This window comes from Ixodes scapularis, unplaced genomic scaffold (assembly GCF_016920785.2).
Source record: "Ixodes scapularis isolate PalLabHiFi unplaced genomic scaffold, ASM1692078v2 PGA_scaffold4__175_contigs__length_147842914, whole genome shotgun sequence".
Classification (NCBI taxonomy): domain Eukaryota; kingdom Metazoa; phylum Arthropoda; class Arachnida; order Ixodida; family Ixodidae; genus Ixodes; species Ixodes scapularis.
Window position 1 is genome coordinate 63,734,442 of NW_024609879.1, and position 26,385 is coordinate 63,760,826.

At 45.7% G+C, this 26,385-nt stretch overlaps 1 pseudogene; it reads left to right on the top strand.

Annotated features, from left to right (window-relative positions):
• Window positions 1-860: 860 nt before the first annotated feature.
• Window positions 861-24,551, top strand: LOC121837775 (annotated as a pseudogene).
• The last annotated feature ends 1,834 nt before the right edge of the window (window positions 24,552-26,385 follow it).

The window sequence follows — 26,385 nt, forward strand, 5'->3', positions numbered from 1 at the left end:
GATGCGTATCTAACTTCATATTCACCGTAAACAAAAAGTATTACTGCAATTATGATAGTTTTCAATTTGGACATACAGAAAACTCTACATTGCTATAGACATATCATCTGCTATCTCCTTTCTAGTCCCTATATCTTGATTCTTATTAATGCCTTAACTCACTTTTTCTTGCAAAAAAAAAGGGGGGGGGAGGTTTGTGTTGGTCAAAGATGGCACACTACCCTCCAACTTCGGTGTAGAATTATAACTAAATTAAGAATTGCAACAAATTTCATAAAGGGGAGTCGTTCACCTCTCTACACTATCAGTACAGGAGGGGGGTGAGCACTGTCCAGGAAAGGTCATCAATGTGTGTTCTGCACTTTACCTGTTCTTACAACCGAAGTGAGTAGTTGTCTCATACACTGGTGCAATGTAGTAAATAAGACAGTATGGGGAAAAATTGTATTAATTACTTCCTCACACATGCATAACCAAGTCTGGTTGAAAACAAACATATTGGAAAACATGTCTGCTACTCTGGGTTTCCAGGATTGATGTTCTTCTTCAAGTTGTTCCTACCAGCTCTGACTGTGTACATGTTTTATTTAAGCCAAACTGAATTGTAGTAGCATAATGTCTCCTACCAAGTGCCATTCCAACTACACTACACGCATCTTTTGTTTACTTTTTAGAACCTCAAATCAACCCTGAAACATGCACTTCGTCATCTACGACGTACGCTTCTATAAAAAAGAAACACCTCTAGTGCATCACAAACTTTGGTACAGTGCCAACTAGATGTCCAAAAATTAAAATATACCAGTTCGGTGTGTGTCACCTCATCGTACATCACCCGATATTGGTAGGGAGGAGCTAAGATGACAGTTTACTTGCAAAGCAAACCTGGTGGATTGAAACCTCCATTCGAGGGCTTCGAGTACAACAAGGAACGCTGCTTCAAAGAGAAGGTGATGGTTACTTGCCTCAATTATTTAATAGCGCTATAGTTGCAAATTTGTAAGAAAGGCTGCAAGGTCAATCAATCTCCCAAGTTTAGCTAATTTTTAGCATATTGTGACCTAATCACAGACAGTAGGAAGGCATGTGTCAATCGTGAATTAAAACAATGAATTAGGCTCTCTGTTCAGATGCAAGCCGAAAGACAGAGGGTCTAAACTTTTTTTTTTATATTATGGTAACCAACATTCGCTAGATAGGAATGGAAACTGAAGCGCAAGTATAGTTCTCATATTTAGGGATAATCAGTAAGCAGTGCACATGTTTGCACTTGATAGTCGTTGCTGAGGGCAAGAATGGACCACTTTCCTTCAAGCATCCAAGCACACGTATGCCAGCATTTACTCTCATTGTCAGTCGGCCGCTTCGCTGTCGCCATCTTTGCAGGACGTTGCCGCCACGCCGCTCGTCGCCACAGCAACATTGCTGGCGCCGTACCGAGATCGAGTTTCCAGTGGCAATAATGCCGGCCTATGCCAGGCTAACCGTTCTTCTATTATAGATGTTTCCTACTACAGTTAAACCTCGATGTAACGAAGTCGGTAAAATTCGCAATTTACTTCGTTACATTGAAATTTCGCTAAATCGAAATTTGGCTTTAGCATGCAAAAAAAAAAAAAAATTCCGAAACATTTTACGGGTATGAAAACTCACCGAAAATGACATTTATTTTGGGGCAAAGTAGTCCGCGAGTTTTACTTACGCCTTGTCCGACAGTAGCAGCGGCGTCATACGGCGTTCGAGCGCCCAAAGCGCTTGCACGGCATCTTGCTGCCTATGCGACGCCGTGTACAGTACCTCCTCAGTACGTCCATTACGTCGAGCACTTCCCGAGTGCTCGTGATCTCAGCCCTTTCTTCAGGATGGCGTCCAAAACGTTTGCTTTCTCATCCAAAAAAAGAACTTTACGTTTCCTTATGCCAGCAAGCACGTGAGTGAACCGCCCGGTTGAAAAATAAGGCTGTTTAGTTTCCAACCTACACAGCACTCTTGCCCGCACAGTTTACTTGCCCCCTTGCGCCCACAGTGTGCTTGCGCCTTTGCTTTACATCACGGTCGCAAGACGATAATCGGTCTTCTCCTAGATGACACTGCCCGTGCGGTCGCGCCATCACGTCGCTCCCCCGCTGAAGTTGGCTCCCGCGCTACCCGCGGTACAGTGGACTATGATGATCAGTCAATGTCAGTGGTGATGCTGTTATGCCGTGTAAACTTTTTGCTCGGCATTTTCTGGCCAGCCCCGCGGAATCCGCTTTGCCGCATGCCTCGCCGGCGCTACCGGCGCCGCATCCTCGGGCAGCCTAGGAACGTTGGAAGGCCTGTCCCCGTGAAGTAACCTTTCAAAGCGCTCGCGTTTGCTCATAATTTTTTTTTTAGCCACAATTTTTTTTGCGAAGTTGTTTTTTAGAGTCTATTTATTTATTGCCTTCTATGGCAATGGCGCTTCGTTATATTGAAATAGCAGCAAAATGGACTTCGTTATATAGAGACTAAAAATACATGGGGTGTATGGGCAAAAAATTATGAAAAATAAAATACTTCGTTAAATCGAGGATTTCGTTACATTGAAGTTCGTTATATCGAGGTTCGACTGTACTACTACTGGAGAGTACCAAAGACATTATTCGTGACAGCAGCGTGAAGGGAGGGAGCGGGGGGATTTGGGCACAGCGCAGAGATCTTAAAAGAACATTTTTTGTCGACTTTCCTTTTTATCCTATGAAAGCAAATATTTTGCCTAGCCTTGCAGAGAAATTCAGCATGGAAAGGCCTTGCGTCGTTCCATAATGGGATTCACTTTCGGTGAGCGGACAATGGTCTTGCGTCACTTGCATTACTAATGATCCAAGCACCCTCAGTCTCCACCTTCTTCCTACAGTGGCGACGAGCGCAATCACACTTAGTGCAGCTCCTCCACCTTGGACCTGATTCTTCAGCTGGTTCTTCAGCCTGGTCGCCTTGACAGTTACCGGCTATCATAATCCTCTTCTGAAGCAAATCAAATCAAAAATCAAATTGGACGTTTGAGTGATTTATACAGCGTAAGGTTGGTCTGACACTGGTTTACACTGTAGATGAGCAATTTAGCCAGTGCGGTACAACCGCTAGCCTGGGGTCTTTAACGTGCACCACGCAGTAGTGATGCACGACAGCACGCCGGTACGATGCTCATCCAGATCGAAACGGGCAGGGGTGGGGCTCGAACCCAGGATCCCTGGGTTCTGCAGCGCGAGCTTTCGCTCCACGCGCTCGAGCTGGGTGCGCGCTTCAGCCCACTCGGCCACCGATCCCCAATCTGAGAGAGAGCACCAATCTGAGAGAGACTGACACTCTTCCTGGAACCCTCCGTCGGTGGGACCTCTAGGACATCCTTGACCTGATTTCTATTGCGGCACTTACGGATGTGTAATGGACCTGAACATACCAAAAGGACTCAATGCAATCACCTCGCTATGTAATGAAACCTGTTTATTACACAGGTGTTCTTGTGGAGAATGCATAAGCATTAGGTATGTCGCGAACCACCCTAGGTTCGAATGCGAAAGGTTTCGATATTTTCGAACCATGCCAAGGTTCAACTTGGAAAAGTTTGCAGCTTTCAAACACCGCGGAGTTTCGAATTCCAAAAGTTTGAAGCTTTCACAATTTCTAAAAGTTCAGGTTCGAATATTTTTTTTTACTGGAGGTTCGAGAAATTCAAAGATTTCGAACTTTCCCAACTTGAAATTCGAGAGATTCAAAAAATATTTTATTTCTTGGGATCTGAATTTGAAGTTAAAAAAATTCGAAGATTTCGAATTTCCTTCTACACAAAGCTTGAAGGTTTCGATTCTCTTTTAAAACTAAATATAAATTAAAAAAAAAAAAATAATAAAAAAATACTTTAGAGATTCTAAATTTCTTTTAGGTCCAAGTTCACAAAGTTCAAAGTTCGAGGTTTATGTTCCGGGACGGAGGAAACACCAAGTAAAAAGCACAGAAGCCGACACAACTCGAGGTCAAGGAGCGTTCTACCATACCAGTGGCATCGGAAGAGAAAAAAAGGGGAAAAGCAAGAAGGGGGGGGGGGGGGGGGGGGGGAACTCTGGCTCCCTCCCCCCTCCCCCCCCCCCAAACATTTCGGAATGTTAAAGAAAACAATACAAGGGAAGGAGGGCGTGGTCGAGCTTATTGTAACCTGAAATTATTTATGCATATTGTTGCGTATGGCCCGTGGCAGGGTTAAACGCCGTTATGAGTGCCCCCCCTCCCCCCGGACCATTTTCTGCAATGTCTGCACCTGGCCGTTTGTTTTCGTCAAGCGCCTCTCGCGGGTTAAGGTCGCCTGACTCAGCGAGCCTGGCGCCCTCGTAGCTTCGGAAGCACGCCTGCCCAGCGAACGCACCAGACAGGCGCCGTAATATAACATTTTGACATAAACAGCGGCTAAGGTTTCATGACCGAAACACCAGGGCACGATCCGGGGCAATGAGATCATCCGGACGCCTTCATTCAACGCGTAGACACGAAGGGTCGAAAGTCGGCACGTCACGTCTCGGCCTCGGACGGTGTTTTGACCAGCTGCATAAATTCCAACGAGCCGGTGTTTTAGCAAGACTCTCCGTGCCGTCTAGACCGACACTGAAGTGTTTACGGCGGCCGAGTGTACGTAATAATAGAATGTGGGGCAGGGTTTGAATGGGACACCTTTCTGTGATTGGCCGACCATCCGCCGATGCGGGGGTCCCAACTTAGAAGTGTTTAAAATGAGCGAACTTTGACAACCAAGGTCCTCTCTGTTCTTGAACCAACTGTACATCATGTAAATAAACAGTGTACTTTTCTATAGAGATCGCGGCTCATCATTGTTCCCGTTGAGCTCTAGCCCGGTGCCTGGCTCCAGTTGCCCCTCCACCACCACGGACACTGCTTGGTCCCAACAAATGGCGGCGGCAGTGGGATCGGCTCATGGTCGTTGGACACCCCGGTCTGGTGAGTGTTCAAGTTTGCTCGGGGGTTTGCCCAGTTCTATTTTCTCGATAGAGATTAGCCAGGGGGAACTTGAGGACCTTTGATGTAGGTACTGGTGAAAGGGAAACGTTTGCCGTAGTACCTGCCAGTATAACTAATTCTGAGCGTAAGTGCCACTCATTGCAGAGATGGACTGGACAAGGCTAAAGAGGCTAGAGCTAGTGCAACTGGCTGACGAGTTTGAGCTAGAGATTCCTAGAGCCGCTAAACGACAGCAACTCATTGATGGAATTCTCGCCTTTAGAGTTGGATTAAGAAGACGTAGTAGACTGTTGGATGCAGGTTGAAAAGAAAACGAGTGACCAAAAGCGGGAGCTTTACCTAAAACAGCAGGAACTTGATCTAGAAGGAAAGAGGCTCGAGCTCGATCACCGGAAACTCGAAAATGGACTGCCAAGAAATGAGGGAGCCGGACACTCGGAGAAGTTAAAAAATGCAGCCTTTTAAGGTGGCTGAGGCCATCGGTCTTTTTCTTGTAAACTTCGAGCGTACCTGCGAAAAGATGAACTTCGCACAGGATTCTTGGCCTCAGAGGTTGCTCACCCTCCTTTGTGAAGCTGCGGACGTGGTGGCTCGTTTGAGTAGGGAGGACGCAGATGACTATGCAAAATTCAAAGCTGGCTTGCTCCGCAAGTATCGTCCTTCTACCGAGGCATTCCAACAGTGCTTTCGAAGAATGCAAAAGAAAGCAGGGCAAGGTTATCCCGAGTTTGCGTACAATCTGCGGCTAACCTGACAAAGCAGCTGAAAAGCACCGACATGTACGGGAATCATGACCGGGTCATGGAATGCGTGGCTCTAGAGCAGTTTTATCGTTGCCTTCCGGACACGGTCAGATTCTAGCTTCAAAATAAATCCGACGCAGACTCTGTTGAAAGGGCGGGAGAGCTCGCAGAGGAATAAGCAACACGCAGGAAAGTGGAAGAGACCCAGGGTGAATCAAAAAAGTCACCGGGTGCGTATAAATGGTCGAAGGGCAAAAATGGCTGAGAAAACCGGGAGCCAAATGGGCAGACAGAAAAGACAACTCCAAAAGAGGGGGGGTAGCGGTGAGTCCGAACACAGTGACAGAGGGAAGCGGGAAAAGAACAATGCATTTGAGACCCGCAAGCATCCCATTGGTTGCAACTGTCAGCAGAGGAGACACATCGCCGCGCCTTTTCACAAGCCTCAAGTAGTGCTTCCCTACACGAATGAGCACGACAACCTGGAACTCCTCGAGCCATACATGCATGACCTAGAGGTTAATGGGAAGCCATGCCATGTCCTTCGCGACAGGGCAGCTACTGTTGACGTTGTCCACCCTTCATGGGTTAGACTGGAAGATTACTACGAGGAATTCGCTTGGATAAAGCAGGCCATGGAAGAAAAGAGTGTTTGTCTTTCCATGGCGCAAGTAACAATAAGTGGTCCCTTTGGAAAGCTAGAGACAGAGGCAGCCGTCTCGAAGAACCTGCCACAGAGCTGTCCTTACTTATTTTCGAACAAGTCTGACCAGACACTGCGAAAAAAGGGCCTCGCGTTCAGTGAAAGAACGGTACACGCCCTGACGAGGGCTAAGGCAGATAACGGCCGAAGCAGCGTGTCGGAGAGGACAGTCTAATGCGGGGGAACCGGAACTAGCAGAGAATGAGCATCCTCTTTTCGACATCGCCAACAATGCGGTTTGTGAACCCGACTTTGAACCTGGGGTGAGTGAGGCAGAGGGTGATCGAGCTCTCAGAAGTGAGCGGGAAGGATCAGAGCTGGATGGGCCCGGAGGTCTCGTACTTCCACTGGTTTCATCCAGCTATGAAACATTGCTGGGAGTGGAAAGATCGCTCCTGATCATCGAGCAGCAGACAGATCTAGGTCTAAAACAACTTCGGAATACAGTTCGAGAAGGCGTCAGTAGAAAGAACATTTCCTACTATGAAAGGGCGGGTGTGTTGTACCACACTTATAGAGACCAAAAGGGTAGACTGCTGGATCAGCTGGTTGTACCCCAAAGGTACCGGTCGGACCTCCTGTGCTTGTCGCATGATTGGCCAACCATCCGCCGATGTGGGGGTTCCTACCTAGGTACCTAAGGAAAACTAAGTGTTTAAAATGAGCGAACTTCGACAAGCAAAGTCTTCTCTGTTCTTGAACCAACTGTGCATCATGTAAATAAACAGTGTACTTTTCGATAGAGATTGCGGCTCATCCTTGTTCCCGCTGAGCTCTAGCCCAGTGCCTGGCTCAAGTCGCTCCTCCACCACCACGTACACCGCTCGGTCCCAACAATATGTATAGCTACTGTCTCTCTTCACTGCATAAAAGATTGCGTAGATGGTCATTGTCGGAAACTCGTTGTCAGAAGACACTACTCGTCACATGCTTAGTGGTTCGGAACTTCAAAGCTGTCTTTTCGACCTAAATAACTGTGCCACTGGTAAACAAAATTAAACATAATAAATACGGGGATGAAAAGCTGGAGAAAAAAAAAAAACTATCAAGAACCCGCTGGAAGTGTTGTATTCTTGCATATTCAGAGGCTCAGAACTTCGAAGAAAGTTTCTCCTACCAAAATGTGTGCAGGCTAAAAGAAACATGTCCGACAAACTTAAAGCAAAAAAAAAAATTAATTAAAAAGGGTTTTTTTCTTTTCTTTAATGACGTGCTGAACTTGAACAATATTAGAAATCTTTCCAGATGAGTTTATTCCTCAACATGAAAAAACAATAAATACACTATTTTGTATTCTGCAGATGGCAATTATATGTATTGTCTGTGGTGTTAATTTAAATGCGATACCTCTAACAATTTAGACGAAAAAAATTACAAAGTTTAGAGAATAATTGCCCGTAGATACATCTTTGGACATTTCTTTGAAACTAATCTTGAATAACAATAATCATATCTTAAGAGCCTTAGAGCCCCACAGAGAATACACAAGGTTTTTCGCAGTCTTCGAAAAATTGTCACATAACAACGGCTGCGCGGATCTTCTTGCCAATTCCGGCTTCAAAGACATTGAGGCATTATCGGGACATTAAATGGAACAAACGTCTAATTATAAATTTAATTATATTATTGAAATGATTGAAATTGGCTAATTCGGCACTCTTGCATTCGGAGCGAATTTACAAAATTATCTACCGCAAAATACCGGGCAAGCGCCGACTCAAGATTCAGAGATAATCGTGAAATAAAGGGGGATGGGTGCTTGTCTGGTTCTCAATTTTACATTTAAGTGTACTATGCATATTTTCTTGGATGTTACAAATTTGGGTATGGGCGCTTAGTGTGGTATGGGCCGATGCGCGGTATTCTACGGTAAATGCAAAGAGATAAAGTATTTAATTGAATGTCTTCTAAATTCATTACAAATTCGAATAATATCAAAATTATTCATGTAAGTCGATCTGTTCCATAACTACAGCGAATTAAAAGAACCAAGGCGTCGGTGCTTGTTTTCATTGTTTTTAAGGTATCTCTCTTTTCTGTGAGGTGGCGCGCTCGCTGTCCATGAAATCGTCCATTCGGCGATCGGCACTGTCCAAGGTGTTCTTCCGTGCCCACGCCTGTATCCGGTTTCATTCTGCACGCCGGGGCTCGCTTTCGTGATTCTTTGGTGGATGGGTTTCCGTGGACGTGTGTTGTTAATTCAACGCAGCTGCGCTTCGCATTTGGTGCGTCAAAATTGGTGTCGCTCGCAAGTGTTGCATTCACCTCTGGTGTCATGGGTCAAAAGTAGAGCACTGCGCGGGCCGGAATTTCTAGGCCCGGCCCGGTAGAGACACGGCCCCAATCCGGCCCGATCCCGACGAATTTTTAAACAAACCCAAAAAAGTAAAAAAAAAATATGAGCCTGAGTCCGGCCCGAGCTCGACAGATTATAAACATGAGCCCGAAAATGTTAGCAGGCTTCAATCTACAACTGTCTAAGCATAAAGCATGCACTCTGCCATCATGCTGCTAGAGTACTACCTTTTCTTTCATCCAATTAAAAGCTTTCCAAGTGCAACACGTCTTTTTGTTATATATTTTGAACAGTGCCGTGGAGACTTTGCACTTCGCTCAAAGATCAATGAGCACACTTTTTGTAATCAACAATTTAGAATTTGCGGCACACGACTGCCCAGGCCGGCCCGAAAAATGTTTTGTTCAAGCCCAAGCCTGGCCCGAGCCCGGCCCGCGGTCCGGGTTTAGGCTGGCCCAGGCCCATGCAGTGTTCTAGTCGAAAGCAAGCTCCCTACGGCAAGCGAAAGCTTCTGAAGTCCCACATTGAGAATACTCGTAAGCGACCGTCTGTAGAGGCGTGCCCTCAATACCATTTCCAATTGTCACGTGCACCTTGGACAAAATTTGGGGAGTAACACATATTGCATCGCCGCCTGAGGTATTCATTGAACGTGTAGTGCTGACCAAAATAAAATGCTGACCAGACTCAATCGCTAGCCACAAAGTACGATTTCGAAAAGGTGGTACTGTTTGTCACTTGAGATAAAAACCCAAGCTATAAAAACGAGCACCGTAAGAAAGGGGACCGACATTTTTATTCCTACCTTCGTGCAGATACGAGCGCCACCCACTGCATCACACAGTGCAGAGGCCGGACTCGGCCACCACGCGTATTATCACTGACGTCCGGTGCTATGCACTCTGAGCTGACTGACCGCAGACATACCAAGCGCGCGCGAGGGAGGGGGAAACTTCCTCCGCCGGGAGAACACCACACATTTCGGGGATCTATTTCACGCAGCGGATAACGCGGGCTAATTCGCACTTCCGATACTGGCACCATCCAGAAGTCGCGCTTTCAACCATGTAACGAGCCACGCGCCATCTGGTGTCTGAAACGGACGAATAAATAGAGGTACCGCGCCCTCTTAAGACAACACTTACCAGGCTATACATAGATCATTTTTAAAAGTTTAACATCCCTACCATAAATAGCTTCGGCTATAGCGAGCTTGGAATATGGCACAAACGACAATCGTCAAAAATCCGTCGTCCTTCCTCGCTCCTTCCGGAATTTGTTTAAAACTAAGCATGTCAGAAAATTAAAATAAACAGAATTGTCTTTTTTTTTTTTTACTTGACTTGCGGATATATTTCTGCAAAGGGGGCACAGATAAAGGCCTCTGCCCCCTACGCGGTGCCGCAAAGAATGCAACACCGCATGTAAAAATTAAAAAAAAAAAAAAAAATTATGAATGTGTTTTATTGCTGGAATCCAAATGAAACCACTCGCCGGTCTTTCGAAGTTCGACGAACTTCGAACTTTTACCCTAAAAGTTTGAAGCTCATTGAACTTTTGATTTTTCAGGATGTGAAAGTTCGAAACATTTTCGAATTCTCTGGATAAATAAGTTCGAAAGGTCGAAAATGATAAAATTTCTTGGTATAGGAAGTTCGAAATTTTGAAAAGCATCGAACTTCTTACCGTAAAATACCAGGCAAGCGCCCACCCAAACTTTGGAGATAATTGCAAAAAAGTGGGGGATGGGCCTTGTTCGGTCATCAATTTTACATATAAATGTACTGTGCATATTTTTTCAGATCTTACAAATTTGGTAATGGGCGCTTAATGTGGAATGGGCAGATGCGCACTATTCTACGGTAATCTAAAAATTCAAAAATTCAAAATCCTTCGAACCTTTTGAATTGCCCGATTCGATCATCGAAACTTTGGTTCGAAAAAAGTTTGAGGCATCCCTATAAGCATGGATACCAAGGAAGAATGTATATGCTGCCAGGAGGTCACACAAATCATGAAAAGACAAAAGCAAAAACGATGCATGACGAAGAAACCAATATTTAGGCATGCATACCTGAACAAGGCACTCCTGAAGATTGCTCTAGCTAGCAGAAAGCATGACGAATCCAGACCCTGGTATCCAAAAGACAGGTAAGCAGTCAGACCAATGTGCAGAGCAAACACTTCTCACAACAGGCAGTGCCAACTTCGGCGTTGACAGTTTGTGTTCCTCAATATCACGTTTTTGATCACAATGCAAAAAAGCATGCCTTATAATAAACTGTCTACAACGAAGTAATTTATTTCATCTACCATTTCTGCATTCTTTAAGGCAGATGAGATACACTGCGTACCGGCAGTTTGCGCTGCTGACGTGGATACGTCTCTGGGAGGAAAGGAGAAGAATCCTGCCAAGCTGTGTCATTCACAGAATTCCCTTTAAGTTGCTGTCGGAGGATGGAGCCTACGTCGGATTTCGGCATGTAGACTAAGAGAATCGAGGCATGCACACATGTTCACAATTCACTTTGGTGTCTAGAAAAAGAAATCTTCCGTACACTCCCACCACTTGTCCTGTCTCCTCTCTCGTTCTGGTTCATGTGCCACGCTGCGATTACAATAATGAAGATCTACAAACTCGTATACTCGGTTTACTCTAAAGTTGAACGACCTATTTGAAGCACTGAATTGATGATATCCAGCAAAAGGAATCCTTCAAGAAAGCCCCGACCTCAAGATTTTGGCACGGGGCATCGGCTGGCTCAACAGCTGGAAATGAGAGTCGCACGACGGTACTATCTTGCCCGACATGTTTCTGACTCAAAGTGCTGCACAAGGTCTTCGTCTAACCCTGATATCAGCAATAGACCTATCCCTCTATTTGCTTACGAAGTGCAACTTCGATTACATTCTCTCCTGCAAATTTAATCACGACACGATTGAGAGATTTTTTTGGCAAGGTGTGGCAAGCGGCTGGTGACTATGCTAACGTTCCCGCAACTCTACAGCACGTTGACGCTTCACAGTTTATTAAAACTGCCGAAGTTGGGTAAATGCAAAGCGCAAGAAGATGAGGTTCCCCTTTTAGATTTTGCTGCCTCTAAGAATGTTTTCAAAAGCAGGACATCAGACACCTACAAGCAACCGATTGCAGAGTTGCAAACAAAGATGGATGAACTCGCAATGCCAGACAAATGGAAGTGCGAGAACATTTTGCCTGCTGACGACAGTATGCCTGAGGTAGTGGACTGCATAGTCTACTATGTGACTGGCTTCCTGTCAAGAAAGATCAGACAGATGTTTAGTTGCACTGTTTTCAGGGACCCCTTATCTGCGAGAAGAAATCGGGCAAGTGAGGTAGCTTTGACAAACTCAAACACAAAATGGCCTCGTGCACCCTAACACTAACCTCTTCACGATATTAAGGATAGCTAACAGCATTTTTTAAAGCCCTGTGATGAACATGATGTCTTCTGAAAAATGATCGATCATGTGATGGAAAGTGGTGACATGTCATTTCCCCGCAGTGACCACAAGACCGACGCCATAGCCAGGATTCTTCTGTACTACCTCTTATGTGAATGCGACAGTACTGCAAGGGAAAAAGAAGAGATGCCCAAAAGCAATATCGAGAAAAAAAAGAAGTCTTAATTGTGCAACTTGTAGTGTGGAACAGAACTGAAGAAGCAACTAGACTGTCATTCCACAGCTGCTGGATCTCCTTCGCGTGCTCCCTTCTTCGGCCTCCCACTCAGTTCTACTACAATGAGAGGATTGTGAAGACAGAGTTTCTCGACTCGGCCGCTTTTCTCCAGCGCGGCGCCTCAATCCGCTACGACCCGCGAGTCTCCTCTGGACCGGCGGGCTCTCCCTTGCTCTCCCGTCGGGCCTTGACACCTCAGTGCCACTTTTCCTTGGTTTTTCTGCGTTTCTCACCTTACCATGCCCATGGTCTGTCCCCATCATTGTTTTTTGTCAACATTAAGATGTTATTATTTATTGCAGTATTACGCCCTGTTTACATGGCTGTATCTTCAACATGAAGGATCATCCGCCGTCGCCTCAATGTGCTACTATCATTGTTGTGTTGTGCGCCTTCAGGAGTGCATGGTTAGTCACGTTTCTGTACTGTCATCTGCAATGTCATGAAGGAACTGTAAAGCCTACACCATTCATGTGCACAGATCATGCCTAAAAGTTGCTGTGTCTCCCTTTGCCCGTCCTAAACAGCCCCAGCAAACACTATTTTGAAATGACAAGCAACGTGGAGCGGCGGGCGTCCTGGCTGAAGCGAACATCAACCCGCTTCGAGGCCGGTCATGTGCTTGCACCATTTTAATGACGAAGGCTACAGAGAAGGCTGCAAGAGAAAGCACCTCCGGTCATGCGATATTCCCCACAGTGTTTCAAGAATACCCCTTTTACATGCAGGGTGGTGACTATCCCAAATGAAGAAAGCTTAGTCGGCAAGAAAATGACGGGACAAAATCAGAGAGACATTCCAACCAGGAGCGTGCCAATGGCAATGACAGCCGACATGCAGATGACAGGTCTGATCGAGTGGATGAGACCCCAGCTGAAACTGATCCCGAGACGGAGCCACTGGAAGAGAAGACAAGTACTGATCAAGAATGCCAAACCGCGCTTAACAATACCGCAATGCTCGAAGAAAACAAAAAGAACTTGCACCGCTTGCAGCTGATGGTAAACAAACTAAATTGCTCAATGCGGAAACTTCAAGAAAAGTGCAATGAGTTGAGTAGAAAGGTCCAGGAGCTTTCGCAGAAAAAAGCGGTATAAGCCCTCAATAACATCTTTACTGCGGCAGACCAAGGGGACAAGACTGTCACATTTGTGAGACACCAAATAATGTTGTTTGGAAAGACAAGGCCTAGCTATGGTGGAGCATGTTCTCCGTGAGTGTGTGCTTAGGAAGGCTCGCTCAAGCAAGGGAAATGAGTTCGTCAAGTCTCGGAAACTCCTGGAACTGCCAGTTTGTTGGGCGTTCCACCGGAGAAGTTGGCGTCATAACTCTAATCAAAGACCATCTTTGCGCCAAATTTAAGGCATTGAAAGTTGATCAAAAAAGGCACTGCTCTCTCAATATTGATGACATGGCGATACAGCATAAAGTTGTGTACGACCATCAAGTGCACAAGATTTTTGGACTTGTTGACATGGGTATAGACTCGTTGGAAGCATCCAGTTCAGGCATGCCCCAAGTGGCAAACAGGCTGCTATTTTTCGTAATTCATGGGCTTTCAACAGCCTACATTATCCTTGTCGGCCATTTTTTCACCAGATGCCTGAGTAATGACGAACTAAAGAAAATGACATTGTGTCATGCAGGCCATTGAGGACGCTGGATTCTATGTCACGAGGATTGTCACAAATAATCACAAGAAAAATGCCATGCTCTTCAGGAGCATGTCAGAAGACAAGACACTGCAGCGTGTAATTGCACATCCTCTCCAAGAAGACAACCCTTTATTATCGTTCAATTCCAACCATATGATAAAAAATTTGAGAACTAATTTGCTGGAAAGATCATGTTTGATGGAGATGAGGACATCCAAGGGTGTCTTTTCTTTAAAGATATACAACATCCAGAGTGGCTTTTGGTGAAGCCGGTGAGGTTCCCGACACAGGCACATGTCTAACCCAGCAACCTCAAGAAATTGAAGGTGTCTGGAGCAACTCTCCTATTTTCTCCAGTGGTTATTGGGACTCTCGGGTACCTCAAAGGAAACCCAAGCTGCCATGAAAGGGCGTCGTAAGACCTTCAAACTTACATTGAAGGTCTTACGGTTGTAAGCATGTGTTTAGTGCTTCAACAAAAGCAATTTTCGAAATGCTATTGCGGTGATTATAACTGCCTCCATTTTCTTTGGAAGCGTACACACTGTTGATGCTTTGCAATATCGGCCATTGCCTGGCTCAACTGAAAGCGGATAGTTGTCTCTTCGCCCTGTGACTGAGGAAGAAAGTTACCGACCCCATGCACAGCAAGTTTCTTCAGAACTTGGATGCGCCTTGGAGAACGAGGGAGAAGATCCTCAAGTCCTACCGGAATGGTGTGCTTCGGCTCTCAAGTGACACTGAACAGGTCTGTGATGCTATTTGGTTTATACTCAAAAGGAGCAAGTTTCAGGAGATTATGGACGTAGCTGAAGCTAAAAAATAAGTTCAGAAAATTATGGGCTGTGAAGAGGAACCAGCTACTTGAAAATATGCCACACCGGCCGCAAAGGGAAACAGACAGTTCAGTAACAGGAGGTGCTCTCGTCGTGCCTAGCTTCAAGAAACATCGACCTTCGTCAACCCATGTGATGCGTCAGTGTGTCGTTGGTCTCAGGAACTGCTTGACCTTGGACCAAAAGTGTGCCTAAATGTGAAACCATCAAGTTGGACATTGTCGCCACTATTGATAACATCGGAAGGAAGATCGGAGAACCAGCTGAGAGGTCCAGTTTTCAAGACCAAGCACTGAAAACAGTCTCGCGACTTGTTGATGACACCTACAAGTTTGATAGGAGGGACATTCATGGCATAACTGCACTCAAAAAAGGAATAAGAGACAAAGATCTAGCCTCTTTACAAACAGATAAGTCGGCGAAGTTTGGGGTATTACCAAGAGCAGTGTTCCAACCTAAGGTGCAAGAGGTGTTTGATGGTTTATGTAAAATCAATCAACTGAACGTAAAGTTGAAAAAAAAGTAACAAGTATACTTAAGGATTGCGAATTTTTTGACACAATGAAGTCTCTCAGAAAGAAGGCCCAGAGTTTGCGTTCAGTAAAGTTCTTCCTAAAGAATCACCAAGGTAGGCTTCCTACTAAGGATTGTTGTGAATGAGTCGGGAACTCGGCAGGGTGCATTGTCTATCTGTTCGCAAAAACGTTCGACAGCCGTGGAATTAGTGAACCCATTGGTACCGAAGAACTCTGATGAGTTGGTAGTGGTGTTGAAGGGCTTTCATGGCAGTCCGTGTAAATGGTTTTCGTTGGACGTTAAGGACCTGTACTACTCATTAAACCAGTCAAATCTGCTTCTTAGCGCAAGGAAATGGTTAGAAGAGAACTTATTAAGATTTCAGTCAGCATCAGGTATTGACATAGGAAATTTCACTGAATTGTTGAAGAGGCACTTGAGCTCGACTACGGTGGGGTATGAGGGATGAGAGCACGTACAAAAAGAGGGTGTTCGTATCGGTTCGGCGATTGCTCCAGTTTAGTCCTCCGAAATTTACCTGAGGACTCTCGATCAAGAGGTTGAGAAGTTTCTAAGCGGGGTGTAGAGCAGAACTGCGATTGACAAAAGGTGTGTGGATGATATTCTGATCTGCACTTTAAATGAATTTTCAGAAGTAAAAATTGTCAAGTGTGTAAAAATCTCAATGCCTGAGTTAAAGTTTTCAATGGAAGGGCCAAGCAACGGAAGCTTAGTTTTTGGATCTTAGATTATTTCGAAAGGGTGGCCTGTGCTGGGATTACAAGAAGGCCCAGCTGAAACGATTGTTGTCTTTTGCAAGCTGCCATGCAAAAACAGTAAAAAGAGGAGTCATAATGACGGTGTTGCAACACACCTTGAGAAAGTCGTGTGCACATCCTTTACAATCAGCTCTGATCAGCCAGCAGTTAAGATCAAAGATGGCCGGTTACCTATCCCACATTACACATCCCACATTACGTAATGTGGGATGTGAAAAGAAACACAGGGCAGGAGAGGTGAAATGTGAGGGAGAGGTCGTTTACAGTATTCCGCTCGAGTATGGAGGTGCGTAGGTGGGTCAAACAAAGCGGTGTATTAATAACCACATTGCTGAGCACAAGAGAGCAGTGGCATCCAACTCGCAGAATTCAGAGATTGTAAGACAAGTAGGTGCATGCAATGGTTGCAAGCTACTGTGGAATAAGACAACGATGTTAGCGAGGGAGAGAGACGCAGCTAAAAGAATCCTTATGGAAACTATTAAAATAAACAGCACAACGAACTGTATTAGTAACCCATCAACATTTATAAACTAGTCAACAAAGAAACTTCTAGGCCTTTGAGTGTGTGTTTTGATTGTGCGAGCCATGGTTTCCTGGTTTTTGCTTTTGGAAGTATGTGTGTGTTCGCAGCTGTTTGAAGGTTCTTCAAAAATGTTTTTGTTATATTTTTTTTTTTGAGAGAGAGAGAGAGAGAGAGAGAGAGAGAAGGGGGGAGGGGAGTGGATTGTAGATTGGGGGTTTAGGAAATGCCGCCTGTGGAGGCTACACGCTTTGTTGAGTTTCACCGAAGTTCTTAAGATTAAAATTATACGCTTAGTTTGGTTCAGCGATTTGTGGAGCGGTTGTTACTTCCCACCTGGTGTCGGCGTCAAGGCTGAGGGTTCGGGGAAGTGATTCAGTCTGGGTCCAAGTTTGGCTTATTGATCTTGTCTACGAACTGCACAGGGACTTGGGGAAAGGGTGGGGTGAGAGAGTGTTTGACAGTGTGATGTCATGTGCCTGAGGGATGGAGGAATGTTGTCCATATAAGCGAGGCTGAGAGAATAAATGCTCAGCTGAGTTTAAGACCTGTGTCTCTGTTGTCCCCTTTTTTCTTTTGTTCTGCATCTCAAGTTTTACGATGTTGGAAGATATATTCATTTCTGCTTTATTTCCTTCTCACAAACTGCATTCTCACGGAACACACAACAGCGGAAGCGGCTCCGAAAGACTGGGCCTGGCACGATACCCTAGTGCAATCAGATGAGGCAGAGGGGGTGGAACAGGCGCAAAAAATTTCCACGCCTTTAAAAAAAAAAAAAGAGGATGAGGCTGCTCTTTTCACAGGGTGACAAAAGTATAGAAGAGTAATGGCCCATAAATGTGTCGCATGGCATGGCTCTACTGAAACTGAACCAAGAACTGGGAAGGGCACTGAAGTGTCAAGTCGCCTCAAACAGCAAAGTATGCTACCGTCGGCCAAACGTGGCCAACAAGAGCACGTAGCCGTGAGCAGCCTGGAAAATCTCCCCGTACCACCGTCACGCTCTCCAGCGCCCGCACCATTAACGCACCGAATAACATAACTAGCTCCAAATCTTTCTCCAGAGGGCGCATTGGCAGGACAGAGAAGGGGGAGCACGAAAGAAGATCCAGAGGCCATGGTCATTCATTGAAAAATGGTCAAAGTCAAATTTGGGGGTTTTACGTGCCAAACCAACGATGGGCATCTGGCACGTCCCAGCGGAGGACTGAGGATTAATTTGGACCACCTCGGGATCTTTTGACGTGCAACCGAAAGCTTAGTTACACGGCGCCTCCTCCGCAATAAGCCTCCGTCAGATTGCGGGCACCTCGGCCGGGATTCGACATTTGAAAAATGGTTCAATGAAAATCAGAGCAGAGTGGAACACTGCGAAGCATGAACATTCCAGTAAATTAACTGTGGCAACGGCATTGTTAGGAAGTGCGCAAAAGAAAATCCAGCGGCCGTGGTCATTCATTGAAAAATGGTTCAATGAAAATCTGAGCAGAGTGAAACACTGCAAAGCATGAACATTCCAGTAAATTAACTGTGGCAACGGCATTGTTAGGAAGCGCGCAAAAGAAAATCCAGCGGCCGTGGTCATTCATTGAAAAATGGTTCAATGAAAATCGGAGCAGAGTGGAACACTGCGAAGCATGAACATTCCAGTAAATTAACTGTGGCAACGGCATTGTTTGTAACTGCCTACAATGCAGTTGTTTTAGCTCTTATACGAGAAATTGAGAGACTTTTTTCTTGCTGACCATTAGATTAAAGCTTCCATTCATTTTATATAATTGTGGTCCAGTTGATTGGTTGTTGTGCAGATTTATTTGAGTTTATGTTGAAGGAAGTTTGCGATTCTTGTTATATTTATTTATTTCTGATCTCCATAAATAAAACATGTTTGCTTTCCTTGACGTCTGTAGTTTTGGGCAGTAACTAGTTACTAAAAATGCGTTACCCGTAACTAATTACTTTTCTGTAACTTTTAACTAACTCGTTACTGCTTATTGAAAATAACTTGTAACTGTAACAGGGTTACTATTTTTTGAAAGGAACGATAAAGAGTAACGTCGTCCTTACAGTTACTTCTTAGATTTATGTGCCAAAATATTGCAAACACGACCACCAAATCATCACACAACTTATGAAAGAGTCCTAAGTCCTGATACAGGTAGGGAACAACAAAAATTACTGCAGAAACTGTCTGGAGCACGAGGGGAAATAAATAAAAACAAAATTTTGGGGGACCCTGCTTGGCCAAGCTGGTACCGCCAACTGGGAAGGTGGGGATGTTTGTGTCCGTACCCGCCATGTATGGTACGCCACCCACAGCGCACGCAGATTTGACAAAGAGCGTCACCTCTAAAGCGTTTCTCTTTTCTTCGTTCGGCGGAGGGAGGGAGTGCTTTTCGGGGAGGACAGTTTTTGGTGATTGTCGCCCCAAACGCCTGCAGACTTGCGGCACAGCCGATTTTCTGATCCACCACTTTTTGCCGCCAAGCATACGTTCCCTTCCCCTCTAATATGAATCGTCCAACATCCGGATGCACTTTTGCGGGGTCTCGACTTTAGGCCCATTGGCTCTCCCTTCCCTTTTTTTGCAGCCCAATTACCGGCCTTGCCTCCCGTCACCCACTTGTCCCCCCCATTGCTCTGCTCCTTGGGTACCATCACTTGAGAAAGAGTATTCGCTTGAAACAACCGTGTCGTCCTGCTAGTTTGTGCGTTTTCTTTAAATTGAAAGACCGCTTTTAGCCGGGACCAGGGGCACTTGGCATCAGTTGATTTATAGATATTCACGTCGTGGGCTTACCGGGTGGTCTCTTCTAGTTGGGATGCTGAGATGGAGGAGCGCAAATGTGTCCAACCTGGTTAAGAAGGGGCGCAACAGCTGTTTGGAATTCTACAAGCAGTGGTCGTTTGTACCTCGACTAGTGCCACTTTTCCACTGATACCGTGTTCAGCGGGTTTGACAAAGGAATATTGCCACAACATTGCTCTCCAAGTTTTGAAGAGAAGCTTTGTGTTTCATGAGAGATTGTGCGCATGCAGTAGAAAAGGATTCGATTGAGGAGTGGATTGGAGTGTCATAAGAAAACAACTACACAGCTGATTGCAAGGTATGACATTATTATTGAAGTCACACTTGCACGATTTTTATTGCTTTCATCTCATTTCACCTCGCCAAAGAAATCTAAAATAAGATTTGACCGATTGTAAACTCGCACCATGACTGGATATACCCAAGATCTTATAAGTGTGTCTTGTATTCGTGTATTTCTTATATTGTCGTGCTTATTTTAAAGTTCAAGGGTCAACAGCAGGCTTAAAATTGACAAAGTCTCCTGTAACTTTGACAAAGAAGAAACTATAATAAATCCTTTATTATATGTGGGTTTACCCCAAAACCGTCTTAAATTGTGATCTTGTTCAGGGAGTTATTTATGGTAAAAATGGAAATGGGAAGAACCAAACATATTGTATTGATTATTGGGAAAATCTTCGGTTCTGAAAACATCAGATTCACTACAGTGAACCACATAATGTCTTATGAAAAGCTATGCTAATCTAAGGGCCTATTACGGTAAGTTCCTTTTGAATGTTTTCTAACATTCTTTTGTAAAATAATGACGAAGTAACAGAGCTACTTCAGTGAAGTAACTGCAACAAATTACTCTTTAAATTTTGTAACTGTAGCAGGGTTGCTTTTTTTCCTGAGTAACTGTAACTGCGATACCCCTGCCAGACGGGCACCTAAAAGGACCTTTACGCCAAAGGACCTTTAGTGTAAATGTCATTTAGGCAGTGCCACACGACAACTCAAATGACATTAAGCGTAAAGATCCCTTTCGCGAACCCGAGTTCCCGCAACTCCTTTACGGCTGCTAAAGGCCTACTCTCGTCGGCAGCGGTCTACACTAGAGACGCGGATTGAAATTAAAGATCGTACTGATATCTAAAATAAATATTTTTGTAATTTTATTATAAAAAAAGAGAGTGTTTAACATATATTTTGTACAGACCTCGCTCTACTAATAGCTTTTTGTACTCACGGCCCCAGCTATCTAGTAGGCCTAGTCGTCCCGCTGCTCGCCTGCTCGCATCGTTCGCTTCGGCACTTCGGTTTTCCCCCTTTCAATTTTTCTTACAACCATAGTTATCTAGCTTTTATTTCTATACTTTATACTTTATCATCCTTTAATAGTGTATTACTAACTACTGTATATATTTAATCTTTCTTTGTACATATATATTTCTATATCTCTCTCGCGTCATGCGATATATCGAACGACGGAGGAGCGTCGACGAGTAGGATGGGGTCGCCGCGCGTCCATTGGAGCGTCGACGTGACTTGGGACGCCGATTCGGCTTTGGGAGGATCGGCTGGAGGACCTCCGTCGTGCCAAGAGAAACGGTGCCATTTACGCAGAGATCACGGAACCATTGGGGGCCCTGGGCTTTCAAACGACGAGGGACCAAGTCCACAACAAGATCGAGAATTTGTGCAGCACTTATCGGTAAGGAAAACTTCTCATGTTTGGTGCAACCTGCTAGTCGTACGAACACACGCACGCCAAACAGTGCTGATAGAAACGACCGTTCAATTTGCACGGCACGCAAAGACAGGGCTCGCCTACCTGCAGTGCTTGTCTCGCATGTCGTGTTTGGCCACCGCTCCTTTGCGTAGCTCGTATGCGTTTTGGGTAGCCGTCTTCGCCTGCAGCACTGTTCAAAGCTTCACAGCTGACTTGCCATGTTTCATGATCTCCGAGGCTCAAACCGCATAAGAGATCGGTACTGAAGAGCTAAACTAACCTAGGAGCAAAATCTGATTGAATCTACAGGACGAGTCAAAGGAATCGATGACTGTTTGAAGGGACGGCATAAATCGGTTTCTAAACGTATCAAGCTACAATTTGGCATAAGGTGGCGGTGATTGTGCATCAAGGGTACCAAAAATTTCACTGAAGAAACTTGAGTAAACAGTCCGAAATTAAAAACATGAAATTCCTACCCATGGCAACCCAAAGGTGTCCGATTGGTGCAACAGTCGGACTCGACAGGTATCAGCAGTGCTCTCAGCGTCGACAGTGGGGAAGGCACCGAGTACCGCATTTTTCGGCGTCGGCTTTAGTGATGACAATTCTTGTCGGTGGCTTGTTTCGGTTGTTCCCCTCCTCGTTGAGGCGCTTCACACAGCCCAGAGGTTGCCGTCGAAACTGCACCCAGGAGCAGTGGGATCCGTATGCCCTTAAAGCGCATGCTTCGGCCCCATTTGTAAAGTCCGAGTTCGACACGTTCAGAAACAGAGTTTTGAGTTTCCTTGAAACCAGCCATCAATCCCTTCGACTCCAACTATTTTATATGTATTTGTATGTTGCAAGCAATAACAACACGCAATGCCACAGAAGGCCTAACCTGACATTGCAATACGATTAGATTGTAAAACATGTTGATTTTTATGTGCAGGCACTATATACACGGTTATCACTGACATCATACCACTTGCCATTGTGGCAGCTGGTATGTGTGTGTCCCTTCTGCAGCATATGTTCCACCCCACTGAGGTAGTTTTTTTTGTTTTTTTTTTTCAAGTAGAACTGGTTACCTGCACAATGCCATGACGTCACATGCAAGCCATGTAAAACTGCCAATCTTCAACCTGAAGGTGGTTTGCAAAGCCATTTCTGTTTATTAGGTTTTGAGAGTGTTGCATGTACATTTACTGAACTACATGAATGTGACAATGTGACACTTACAGCTGCCTTAATTTTTAGGAAACATAAACGGGAAAGCACCACCACGGGATCCAGGAAGCAGACCTGGGCCTACTTCTTCGCCATCCATAGGTTCATGGGGTCGCTGCCGCTTAACAACAGCAGCCTGGTCATAGAGAGCTGCTTGGACCGTGCTACGCCTGCAGTAGTGCAGGTCGGCAGGTGATATCAATCTTTCATAACAATGTTTCTGTATTATTATATATTCAACGATTCCTACATATACCAACTCGTGTTTACAAACAGATCGGCAAGCTCTTATATGAAAAGCAAGTCGTCTGCTTCCGACTTGTCTGTCAGAGATCCAGCGATTCTGCATGAACTAGGACTTGTCCTTCATCAAATAGAAGAGGAAATACCTCAAAGGCACTAGCGCTTCCAAAGGGTGGCTACTGTCCTTTATGTGCCCTCGTTGGAAGTTCCTAGACGGGCCATCGGCAACGCAATGGCGACGATACCGAAAGTGGAGCAGGCGACTGCAGGTCTCTCACTTGTCGGGTAAGTTAGTCCTCCTGTTGTTACTTTGGGAGCTAAGGCTGCTGTATAGAGCAGCTCTATACTCAGTTTCACAATAACTTGGCGAACTGTGGAGGCTGCAGCTTCCGCAACCCAATAAGAGTGTCGGAGCAAGGCACGTGACAACACTCCATAATCGAGGCCACGGAGCTAAGCCTTGTTACCACCACAACAACAGCATTGTCCGTGACGAAAAGTTGTTCTAGGCTTCTTTTACTGTTAGTAGTGTTGCAGTCGGACCCTTCCGTTCGCCACACTACATGACACGGAAGATGAAGACATGTTACTTTTTTTTCAATGACACTTCATACGGATCAACCCTTTCCCGGGAACAATATGGCTTTTGAACGATATGTGAATGATTGGAGCCGTGTAATCCACCGCTTCCGCTCGAACATCGCACTGTGCCTTGGCATTAGCACCCACCACAGATTCGCTAAAAATTGAATGTACGGTTGTCTCGTAAACTGTTTCCGGAAAGCTCACTACTCTAGCGGACGGCAAGGTTGCGCCAGTGAATGTTCATCTGAAGTTGGTTGGTTTCGCAGCAGACGACTTTTGATCAGCAGATGACAGCCAGTTCCTCCAGGTCTTGATTTTGGCGCAGTGACACGAACGCTCCCGTGACATAGTGTCCCATGCCTCGCTCCAACGCTGTTTTTGGGTCGCAGGAGCCGTAGCCCCCACAGTTTGCCAAGTTATCGTGAAACAGAATATAGACAAAACCAGTGCTGTAATTGGTAGACTTCTGACCAAAGGTGGTGGCCAGGTAGTTCTTCAGCGAGCAGTTGGTAGATGGGTGTCAGTTCGTTCAATATAGTTAAGGAAGGAGTCGAAGAAGCCAAAAATGACAGCAGCTTCCTCATGCCCATGCGTCCGGAAGTGATGGTACATCTGTTCAATGACGTCACATGCCTCACACCAACGCACTTGTGGAATCACGAGGGTTGTAGCTTCCACAGTTTGCCAAGTTGTCGTGAGATGGATTATAATACCTGAATTGCGGTTTAATATGAATATCTGATTGTATGGAAATTTTCTTGCAGGACGGAGATGTAGAGGATGGCGAGATGTTTCAGGAGCCACCTATGGACGTGGGAGACAACCCACATGATGTCGCAGCCGCCGGAGTCTGCTTCGAGGCACCGGACTTCAGCGGGCACAGAGGAGAAAGCTTGGCTGCAAACTCAAGGAGGGCGAGCACTACGAGCACCAGCTGCGCTGCAAGCACCTCTGCAAGCCACAGCATGTCCATGCCAGCAAAGGCGCCTCCGAAAATAAAGGGCTCAGCACCCAAATACTGCCCTCATTAGGGCAGCAATTGAGGAGCAGAAGCTCCTCCGTTTGAGCTTCGAAGCCGCTCGAGCGAAGGAATTCGAGCTCCGGGAGCGGGAGCTCGTTCAGAAAGAGCTTGTATTGCAAGCACAAGAACGTGCTTTAAAGCAACAGGAATTTGCTGCGAAAGCGCAGGAAGACTTGACTGCGGCCATGATAGCTTTCTTAAATAAAGCACCAAAGTAAGCGGATGGAGCACATTTGTGTTGTACTTGGGAGCAATTATTCATCTAGCTATGGTATTTGATATGTCTTTATTGTTAACATGCACAATTCCAAGTGTTCTACTACACATTAATATTCATACTCCCCCCTTCCCTTCCCCTTCCCCTTCCCCTTCCCCTTCCCCTTCTCCTTCCCCCCCCCCCCACCCCACCCACCCACCCACACACAAAGGAAAAATGTTATGGAAGGTGACACTCCTGCGCCTTGCTGTTATAGTGACTGACAGGACGTGAAGGGTAGCCGCCTCGGTGGCTCCGAGGCGAGTGGTGGCCTACGGATCCCATGTGGCGGGTTAGAATCCCGGCCAAAGTGCCCGCAATCTGACGGAGGCTTATTGCAAAGGAGGCGCCGTGTAACCAAGCTTTCGGTATAGTCAAAAAATCCCCAGGTGGTCCAAATTAATCCTCAATCCTCCGCTGGGGCGTGCCAGATGCCCATCGTTGGTTTGGCACGTAAAACCCCCAAATTTGACTGGGGGCGAGAAGGGTGAATCTTTCCGAAACTCCAGTACCTCCAGTTAATATTGGGGAGGAGATCAGACCCTGGCACCCCAAGTGACTAACTTTAGAACTACACAGATGGGGATGAGAAATAACAATGAGCCTGCTTGAAGAGGCCCTTCGGAAAGCCTGCTTAAAGTGGCTCTCCGGCAGGTTCGGTAGCGTGTCCTCAAACCATCGTTCACCCCGAAAGTATGCCTGGACGCTCTGCGGCATGGTCGTTTCTCTTGCTGTCGCTGCAGCGATGAGCGATGACCAGGCTGTTTGCAAGAAGCCTTTCCTCGAGGAAATCAGCTTCTCGTCGGGCAGAATGAACGTCGGAGCTGATCGACGTCAAAGCCTCCGTGATCGACGACAAAGAACCATTCAGCGATGCTAAAGCACCTTCATGGTGGGCGCGCAGGCACACCAGGAACGCGACACGAGACGCAGGGTCCATCATAGCTGGATCAACATCGAGAGGAAGATCCATCGAAGGAACAAACGGGGGCAACTGCGTTGAAACTCAAGCGCAAGCACGATGCCGAACAGAACAGGGCAAAAGCGTAAAGCACGGGAAGGGGAGCGCACTGAGCAACAGGACCGAGCAAGGGAACCTGGCAACGCCCCTCCGAGCGTGCGGGCGACGCTCAGGGTTGCCGCTAATTGCCAAAAAACCACTGTGCTTGGGCTTAAAGCAGACATTGTTGTAATCACTCGACTGAACTCGTCATTTTGTCTTTTCTAATATTTTGTTTGCTTTAGAAAAACAAAAAAAAAAAATATCGCAAAAATATTATTTTTCTGGCGTGAATGTGCTTTATGCGTTTGAACGAGCTGCGGGAGTTCAATCACTGTAAACATCCTCTGAATGAGATTTACGTGCGGCGTCTGGCACGGCAGAACATAAAGGTCAGTTTGAAAATCCTGAAAGCCTTTGGCATAAAGGTCCTTTTAGGTGCCCGTCTGGCAGGGGTATAACACTGTCACATTTCAGCAGTAACGTGCCCATGACTGCGTGTGTGGGTACCATCAAAACAACTTAAGTCTGCTACATGCAAAGGCAAATGTACTGACAAGTTTAACCTTTCAAAAAATGGTTTTTCACAAACTTCTGCTAGCAAAATGTACCAGCCAATTCTGTGAACAGTTAAATTTGACGTGAATCAAAAGCTTGTAAAAGGCTGGGTTGAAATATTAAAAATATTCACATATTCAACTTGGACCACACGTAAACGAAAATATAAATTTAAAAGTCGAGCCAAATCAACGGAAATTTGTGCAAGAAATCCGTTTAAATTTTGTACCATCCATTA